The sequence below is a fragment of the Danio rerio genome, chromosome 1, assembly GCF_052040795.2.
Source record: "Danio rerio strain M-AB ecotype USA chromosome 1, GRCz13ab, whole genome shotgun sequence".
Lineage (NCBI taxonomy): Eukaryota > Metazoa > Chordata > Actinopteri > Cypriniformes > Danionidae > Danio > Danio rerio.
The window spans coordinates 33,379,766-33,390,625 of record NC_141021.1 but is presented as its reverse complement, the minus strand read 5'-3'; positions in this window follow the sequence as shown (position 1 = coordinate 33,390,625).

Below are 10,860 nucleotides of genomic sequence, written 5' to 3'. Positions count from 1 at the left end.
TTTCTTTTATTTGGTATTTTCTTTTACTTTTATCTTACTTCTAAGACTTTAATTATATAGTGTATGAGTATTTTTTATATTATTTATGATATAATTTATGATATAGTAATGATACCACTGATATCATTATTTAATCAACTATTTCTCTTTCTTTTATGCTATTCAGGAGCATTTTGTACAGTATTGCCAACGCATTTTAGATGGATAAAATATGCAAAATATTAAGGTCATCAAATTAATAAAATGTACAGCAAATGATTAATAAAATACAAAAAAGAGGAATTAAAAACAGATATCTCAAAAAAATTATAATAATTACAGGAATAAAACTTGTCGATTATTTCAATAAGGCAAATGAGATGATTTAGGCTGTACAGATATTTTGCAGCTAATTTAGATCTAGTTTCATCTTCCCGGAGTGTTTAATAAAGTTTTTCTGAGACATATACATTAATGTTAATTTTTAACTTTTTACGACTGTACATTTGATGACAACTTTGAAAAGTGAAACCAAAAACAAATCCCGTACATTTTAGGAGACTAAAAAAACCCGGCCGGACGCATTGTAAAGTCTCAAAAAGGCGCGTCTCTTTGGAGACTCTGTGCTGAAATGTCTCTCGGACACAGTAGCTAAGAAACAGATAAACTAGACAAGACTTTCCACTACTTAATCAATCACAGATGTTTGGTTATATTGGGCAGATATAAAAAAAAAAGTCTTAAAGGATGATAATAGTTTAAATAGTGTGTCACTAAATATACTTGGGCAGCAGTTAACGGTCCGCTCAAATAAAGTGTTTGTGTGGAAAGCACAGATATATAATAAAAAACACAAATAATTCCACATCATAATAACAATATTGTTCTTGTTTTCCCTAATATATGTATCTTTGGTCCAGTGTACTGAATTTTATTGTAAACATGTTGCAGATTAAGTATTGTCTGCACAGAACTGTACACTAACTCTGAGTGCACAAACTTGATACACTATCTAGGCGATGAAAAATGCCTCTCCCTTTCAAGGTTGATTGAAACTTTAACCTCATATTCAATATGCCAGAGAGACCTGGAATGTGCCAGAGACTGGGCTTTTTCCACAATAGGGGCCTGAATAATGCAACAATCAGTCAATTATTCATCTCTCCTGGCTTCTTATTATGTTCAGAGAGAAAGAAAGAAAGAGAGAGAGCATATACTGCTAAACAGTACAGCCTGAGTGATTGGCTAAATGCTGCGTCAACACATTTTGGACATGTGCTCTTGAGAAAAGAGAAAGTGTCTATCTGTATGACACTCCCTCTTGGAAGTTCAAAAATAAAATAAATATGTAGAACAAAAGTGTCTTTAATTTTTTTGAAGTAAAATAAAATAAATAAATGTAAAAATATGTGAAACAGTAAACCAAAAGATTTATGTGTTGAAAATCAAATAAAAAGATAAAACAATAAAAAGCTTGTTTATTTACGTTTACCTTTACATATATAGAATTGCCAGTTCGATTAAAGCTCAGATCTGGTAGGGTGCAGTAGGACTGGTGAGCTACATGTGGGGGCTCGTCCGGGATGGGAGGTGAGGTTTAGGGGGTGTGTGTAACAGCTAGTGAAGTGCTACACTGGTAATCCTCATTCCTCTGACCTTAAAATGTGCTCTAGCGACAGACGCTATAGGGGTCATGGTCTTTAGCCTCCTTGTTAGAGCAACCAACTTCCATACAAATCACTGGTTCGATCCCAGCTCAGACTGTGTGGGCACTATAGGACCGTTTGGTTACATATACTTTATGTATATAATCAAATAAAAAGTTAATTACTATAAAGTAAAATGGTAAAACACTTTACAAGTTCCATTGGTTAACATTATTTAATGTGTTGAGTAACATCAGCAATGACTAATTAGTGTTTATGTGTATTTTTCCACATTTGTTCAGCATTAGTTCATTTATGTAACCTCATTTATGTTTATTAATGCATTTATCATCAAGTGCAATTTAGGTTAATAGATTAACTTGGCAAGTTTAGATAATTAGGCAAGTTTTTTGATTGATCTGTACTAGTCAATCAATACCTTACTTTTTATGCTTTTGCAGACACCAATTCTTTTAGTAGGCTACTTTAGTTCAGTGTGCCGTTAATAAAATATTTTTAATTCCACAAATAAATTATTAGGGTAGGCTAAATATATTTTAAATGTTTAATAGGTATTTAAAATAATAGAATGGCCCAAGGTTAGTCAAAACAACCTAGTATTTTTTATCATTATTAGCATAGTCAACAGCTTCCCTTCTTTGTGATCACTTTTGTCTATTTTCTATCAATCTCACGTTTCTCAACGAGCCTTTATGAACCGAAATGATTCTAACAAGAGCCTGTTGAGTGACTCGGCACAGTCTGTAATACATCCAGACACAACGAACAGAGTATGGCAAATGTAATCTAATCAGCGAGCACCTATTAGACATTAACCCAGACAGTAGAAGAGGAGCAGGACAAGTTCTCCACAAATGAGTGTTTAGAGCAGGTCGTGGACGCGGAATGAAAGGGCAAGAGAGAAACGTTCAGCTTTTCAAACCTTTCAGTGTCATTACTAATTCATGTCGCTTCTTCTCGCTCCTAATGAGAGAGAGAGAGAGAGTCGGGAAAAGAGAGAATGGCGCAGGAATAATGTGCCGTGAAATTGACTCATTCGCGAGAGGAGGAAAGGCAGAGGAGATCAACTTTTGATTTTAAACTGCCCTCCGAGGAAATGATGGCGAATTTAGCCATCTTGACAAAAAGCGGACTGTTTGTTTAGCTGCTTTATCGTGACTGGAGAAACGGGGGGCTTAGTTAACAAACATGCAGCAGCCCCAACGCATTTGGATATTTTTTGAATATTTAAGAATGCTTGCATGACACTATCAAAATATCAAACCAGATTTATAAAAAATATAAACAGAAAACGCCTCAGAAAAGTAGCTACAGTAGGGTAAATAATAAAAAGAGTTTTGTTAAACATTAAAACATTAAATATAAAGTGTAATGTGCCCTAAATTGAAATATTTTAAATTAATATTTTTTTTCTGAGGAAAAAATACATATAACTAAATAAAATAAATACACAAGACACACTAAAAACATGACAAAAATGTTTACTGTATTTAAAAAAAATGAATAAGTTAAAATCCATTTTCAATTTCATTTTTAATTTATCTCTGTTTTATTTACCAGTTCATTAATTACTCCGGATACAATATGTGAACATTATGCAGCAAAAGAGTAAAATTGGACAATGTGAATTTGGGATTTTTTTTTATATGCTATTTGTATAATTTCAGTTAAGAACAACAATATTACAAATTAATAACAATAAAACATATTGTAGGCACAACTTTTTTTTTTATACTACTTATTAAAAATGAGCTGAAACGATACAATTCTTGAGATTTTATTGAGACAACTTAATTTTTATGTTCGTACCATGTAAATTTGTTAAAAGTGTTAACATATATTATTAATTTGTTATTTATTATACCAGTAATTTTATTTATTATACTGAAAATTTGTTATTGTTGTTCATGTTGTTAGTGTCACTGTTACTCTATTTCTGTCGGTCTACTGCTGCCCTCCAGTTGTTTGGAGAAAATTACTATGATGATGAATCTTAAATTAAGGACACCATGCATGAAAAAGTTAATATAGTTATCTATTTAAGGATCACATATAGTGTTTCCAAAAAGTATTAATTGTCATTTGTTGTCTTTTTTACTTATCCACAATCATCAAAATATCACCTGTAGTAAGTCCGTCTTTCTCTGGGAATGCTGCAACCTTTAGAATTAAAAAAAGGCATTTATGTGAATTTTTGTAAACATTTTTTCTTAAATATTACTCTACTGTAAACTTACAAAAAAAAGATATGTTTAATAAAATCTCACCTGTTGGAATTTAATCTTGCCTCTGAAGAGGAGCTGCAAACTTTAGAATGAGAAAATCACATTTAGGTAAGTTAATGTAAATATTTGTTCTTAATTAATTCACTACTTGTACATTTATGAATGAAAATACTGGTAAAATCTCACATTTAATAAGTCAGTCTGCTCTCTGGAAACAGACATAATATTTTCCAATAATATGTTCTACTGTATATAAATGGGAGATCTATTAAAATATAAATAAAATACCTGCAGTAGATTAGTCAGGGAAGTAGAAAAGTACTCTTTTTTTATACACATATTGAGAAATTGCTAATTCAAACCTAAAACAAACTTTACTGAGCTTTATAAATGTGGCCAAACTTAACGTGTATTAGCAAATATCTAATCTGCTCTAGAAACATTTATACTGGAAACAATACATGATTGGTTCATATATGTCATTTTACAAGTTATAACACAAATTTGGGTGACGCGTTGGCGCAGTAGTTAGCGTTGTCGCCTCACAGGTTGCTGGTTCGAGCCTCGGCTGGGTCAGTTGCCGTTTCTGTGTGGAGTTTGCATGTTCTCCCTGCGTTCGCGTGGGTTTCCTCCGGGTGCTCCGGTAGACATGTTGTATAGGTGAATTGAGTAAGCTAAGTTGTCCGTAGTATATGAGTTTGAATGAGATATGAATCTGGGTTGGATGAATCTGGTGAAAAATATCCTATTTATTGTTGTTCTTCTAGTGTTTAACTGGAAGTTGGTAAAGTGACTTACTGTAATGGTACATATTTTGCCACCTGCTGCATTGGAAGTATGGGGCACCTTAAAGGATACTGGTTCAGCATATGTTTTTAAGTTGAGTTGACAAACACTCTATTACAGAGTTAAGACAGTGAAAACTTACGGGTTAAATTGTTTCAACTTACAACACCATGTTGAAAAAACTAAAATGCAGAATCATTTTTACAGTGTATATATAGTTATGCCAAGTTCACAAATATTTCATCAAATACAAGAGTTAAATATATTCTTAAAATCAATATTCGTATTGTATGTCCTGTAAATCATAAACAACATAACTTATCAAAGAGTGCCTTTAAATGTTGTTGAGAATAATGTTTTTTTAAAGGCCGACAACAAAACATAAAATTAAAAAAAAAAAAAAAAAAAAATAAATAAATAAATATATATATATATAAATATATAAATCAGTGAATCATATATGTGAATATATATATACATTTTAACCAGTGGTCTAAATCAGAGGTTTAAGTCAGAGGCATTTGAGGTTTGAGCTTAAAGCCCCCTATTCACCTGACTCACAAAAACAATGTACTGCCAAAGTCAAATTGATATTGAGCAGAGTTTGAATGTGTGCCAGTGGCTTTTGGCACAATGTGAAAAATAATAATTGAGAAAATGCTTCTCATCCGAGCCCAGGCACCTCCCCAGCACTAACAGTAGCTTAAGAAATCATTATTATTACAGCTTTCATGTTGTACATTAAATCATCAACTGTTGAAATGTGTTACACACTTTCTTTCTTACTTTTCTAATTCTGTCATGTTTATATGACAATAATGATAATATGTTTTGAACAGCTCATCCATGCTGAGCATATTTTCTGCAGGAGTAGGAAGTTAGCAGGTTTTGCATGTTTTCCTGTATAGGATGTAATGAAGACAACAACTATTTCACTCAGTCCTCAAAAATGCCGTTGTTTTTTGTAAATACATCCCATCTAGCTGCAGAAATTACATAGTGCCTTTAAATAAAATCAGTCAACACGTTTTTACTTAACTGTTTCTGTTAAGTAACTGAAGTAACTCTGTGTTTTATGTAGAAAACATATACATATTGACATATTGAAGAATGCTGTAAACCAAACAATAAAGTCACACAAATTGGAATAATGTGCAAATAAGGAATATAATCTGAATAATATGTCTTAAAAGGGAAAGTTCACCTAAAATGAAATCTTTCTCTGAATTATTGTCAGACTTTTCCTTCTTCAGTAGAACATTCAAGAACATTTTTGTTGTTGCTGAAATTGTGGTCCATGAAGATTATTATAATACAAGAACAGTAAACATCATTATGTGCTATAAACTGTTATTATCAATATTCATTATAAATTCATTAGCATATCAGGGAGGGCTAAAATATATTAGAAACTAAAGTAATACATTATTACTTTTTAGACACAGTCTCAGGCAAATGCTATGAGATTTGGTTTGTGAATGAATCACTCTTTTAAATCAATTTTCAAGGGAAATTAATGAATCCATTAAATCAGTCAAATCTGACTTGAACTGTCTAGTTTGTGGCTCTAGCCTGCACAGATTAGCCAGCCAATAAAGTTTAATTAAACAAAATTGACCTTTAGACATGCTGTACAGTCACTTCTATTGAAAACACACACACCAAAGTATTTTTACTGCACTACTTAACTTCTCTGCGAGCTTTTGGTTGGTCATTTAAAACTTTCTTTTGTAGGCTAGCTTTTATGTGAGGGGGTTTTTACATTTTTATTGTGACAGGATGGTGGAGGACAGACAGGAAAGCTCTGGGAGCAGAGAGGGAAAGGATCAGTATAGGACCTCGAGCTGGAAATTAAACTCAAGTTGAGCACCATGGTGCTACAGGTCAGCAGACTTAATTTACATTTTTCATATGTATGTGAAACTTTGAGATGTTTTATTTATTTATTTATTTATTTATTTATTTATTTATTTATTTATTTATTTATTTATTCATTTATTTATTTTTACTTATTTATTTTTACTTATTTATTATTATTATTATTATTATTATTATTATTATTATTATTATTATTAAGTACATTATTTGCACATTATCAAGAGTATGTTAGGAAACTTCTGCTTGACTTGATTCCAAAAACAAAATTGTATACATTTAACTGTAAATTTTATATTTTAAAATATAATTCTGAACTGAACTGTCAACTAACTGATTCAAATAATCCCTTCAGAACAAGTCTCCATTTAATGATTCACAGATTCAAATTACACATAGAGAGAGTATTTTCCAAGCAGGACATTGTTGCTGTCTGAATGCTATAATATTTGCATGAGATAAAAATAAAATAATTATAAAATAAATTAAAATTATAAGCACTATTATAAACAAACAAACAAACAAATTCAGTCTTATGCAAAAGTTTGACCACCCCTGACAATTATCATAATTGTAATCCATAGCCTGCTGGCTGAGGCCATGCGGTGGTAGGTAGTGCTGTCGCCTCACACCAAGAAGGTTGCTGGTTTGAGCCTTGGCTGGGTCAGTTGGCATTTCTATGTGGAGTTTGTATGTTCTCCTCTTGACGTGGGTTTTCTCCGGGTGCTCCGGTTTCCCCCACAAGTCCAAAAACATGTGGAATAGGTGACTTGGGTAAGCTAAAATTGTCTGTAGAGTATGAATGTGAATGAGAGTATATGGGTGTTTCCCAGCGATGGGTTGTAGCTGGAAGGGCATCCGCTGTGTAAAACATATGCTGGATAAGTTGTCGGTTCATTCCACTGTGGCGACCCCTGATAAATAAAGGGACTAAGCCGAAAAGAAAATGAATGAATGAATAAATGAATGAAGGATTGAATGAATGAGCCTGCTGGCTGTTCAAATCAGCAAATTCATTCATTCATTAATTTTCTTGTCGGCTTAGTCCCTTTATTTATCCAGGGTCGCCACAGCGGAATGAACCGCCAACTTATCCAGCAAGTTTTTTTACGCAGCGGATGCCCTTCCAGCCGCAACCCATCTCTGGGAAACATCCACACACACACATTCACACACTTATACACTATGGACAATTTAGCCTACCCAATTCACCTGTACCGCATGTCTTTGGACTGTGGGGGACACCAGAGCACCCGGAGGAAACCCACGCGAAGGCAGGGAGAACATGCAAACTCCACACAGAAACGCCAACTGAGCCGAGGTTCGAAACAGCAACCCAACAACCTTCTTGCTGTGAGGCGACAGCACTACCTACTGCGCCACTGCCTCGCCCCATCAGCAGATTAATTTGAATATATTTTATACCCTGAGGAAAAAGCAACATTTCAGTTCTGACATAACATCTTTATAATCAACAGAGGCAATGCAATTTAAGTCATAACAAAAACAGACAGGTGCAAAAATTTGGCCACCCCAACAGAATAATGACATCTATTTTTGTATGGCCACCTTTTGCTGAAATAACAGCCTGCAGACGCTTCTTATAGTCAATGATAAGTCACTGAATTCTTGCTGAAGGCATTTTGGACCATTCTTTCTTGCAAAATTCCTCCAGTTCAATCAGGTTTGATGGATGCCGAGCATGAATGGCCCTTTTCAAATAAATCCGTAGATTTTCAATGATGTTCATGTCTGGGGACTGGGATGGCCATTATAGAACATTGTATCGTGTCTTGAGCATCAATTCCTTGGTAGATCTGGAACTGTGCTTTGGGTCATTGACCTGCTGAATCATTCAACCCTGCTGTAAATGCAGCCTCTTGACTGATTCCTGAACATTGTTTTTTCAGAATCTGCTGATACTGAGTGGCATCCATGCGACCTTCAACTCTGATCAGGTTTCCAATACCTGCAATATGCAAAGTGCCTATGGTTGTGGCTTCTGTCCACAGTATATTTTCCAAAAGGATTTAGGCTTGTCCAGATGAGCCTTTGCATACCTTACACGACTCTTCTTGATGGCGGAATGCAGAAAAGTCTTCTTCTGCATCACCTTCCATTGAGCTGTTCTTTGTAAAGAGCGTGCTGGACTGTGATACGATGTACAATGACATTATTAGCAGCAAGATGTTCCTGGAGCTCTTCGCAGCAGGTGGTCTGTGGTTTGTCTGTGACCATTCTAACCATTCTTTGCCTACCTCATCTTTCCTTCACAAGAACTATTCCTGTGGTCTTTCATTTTCTTAATATAATTCTGACTGTGGAGATAGAGACTTTAAAAATTTACTCTTTATTTTTGTTGGTTAATTGTACTAGTTTTTAGGTCATTAGGAAGTTATTTTGGGGTTCCCATGTTGTTATTTTCTGGTTCACAATAAGTAGAAACGCAGCTAACAATCAGCTATCTTACATATCCTTTTTCGGGATTATCACTCAAATCAATTTTGTGTTGTAATCATTCATTATTAAGTGACTACAGGCTTTGAAATCCACACTAAAGAGAGGGTGCCCAAACTTTCGCATAGCCTATTTTTCAGTTTCAATTTAATTTCACAAATCTCAATACTGCTATGCATTTCTGTCTGAAAAAAACATGACATTATCTATCTTTCTCTAGAAACCAAATGGGATTTTGCTGTTGTCTTCTCATAAAGAAAGAGCACATTATTATGCAGAGGGGTGCCCAAACTTTGGCATAGAACTGTAAATAAATAAACAAATAACAAAGTGCAATCTGCACATTGATCATATCAAGTGTGTTTTTGAATGCATTGAGGGTACAACTACTTGTTTGTCTCAGAAGTACATTCCAAAAAATAGCTTTTTGACCCCTACACCCTTCATCCCTTTGAACCTGTCACTCTCTTCAAAGGGATTAGGGCATACAGATGAGCCTTTGCAAATGGAGCGCAGCAAGAGTATACATTTAATGATTCACTGATTAAGCCCAAGTGAGTCTTTAGTAAGCGATTAAATGACTGATCCTTTTAAGCATCAACAGTCAGTGTATGATCAAGAGCCACAGGTTTTAATTTAGCTTTGACAGATTTTTAATTTTGTTGATGTTTTTTTATTTTTTTTGTGACTCATAGTGTTGATAGCCATATAGTGTGGACCACCAAAGACCAAGGTTTCAGTGAAAAGAAATCTTCAATGGCCTGAAAGTGAGCAGTGTGAAAGAAAAATGTACTGTGGGTGTGTGAAATTATCACTCCATGGTGAAAAGTACTGCAACTAGAAGGTGCATCGTGTGAAAATACCATAATAATCAGTTCTTGGTCAAGATGAAAACACAATTTTGTAATTTATCACATTCTGCTGTGAGGATTTGTGTATAATGAGAATGTATTGTTTCAGTTGTTTGTTTTGTCTGGTTTTGCCATTGCCTTGTCACTAAACGTGTCTGTGAGTGTGTGCGAGTTCTCACTCAAGCTGCTTGACAGGGGCATTGGGTGCTCGAGAGGACTTATGTCCCGTCGCTGGACTTCTGACAGCTGGATTGGCTTGTTTTCCCTCCCTCTCCCTGGGGGCTTCACTGTCAGCTCTATACTCAGGCAGATTGTGAAGAGAGAGATTAATGGACAATGAGGATTGCAGAAAAGGAGAGACATCGAGAGAGCGAGAAGAGAAAAAAGGACGAGAGGAGGCCAACTGCCATCTGCTCGTTTCCTTTTAATGGACAAAGCAAACAGCAGGAGACAGTGCCGCCGACAAATCTGGATTTTCTTTCTTACAAGAACACACACTCTAATTTGTTGAGCTTGACAAAGACAGAAACATAGCTACTTTTTTCTTCCATTCAGGTCTTTTACCCTCCATTATTCAGTTCTTTTTTCATGTAAACAAGTGCATGTGATTTGGTCATTATCTGTCAGGCTTTCAGACACAATGTTAGTCAGGTTCTATTTTGACAGTGGACTGTTTATTCAATACATGTGTATTTAAAAAAAATGCTAAAACTTAAAGAAGTAAAAATAACAAAGTAGTTCTGCTAAATCTGACGTGAATATGAATATGGCAGGGTGTCTTAAGTTAAGATCAATGCTGCATGTCTCTTTTTAACACAATCGCATATTAATCATCTTTTGGCATATTTTTTTTTTCAAAGCCTTGCTGTTTATCATATTGTTAATGCTATAAACACAGTGGTTAAAAACAAATATGAGCTATATCTCATTTTATTAATAAATAACAAAATAAGATATGAGTGAAGAGAATAAAACAGGGAGAAGAAGGCTAATAAACTCATGACTGATCTGGTATGAATC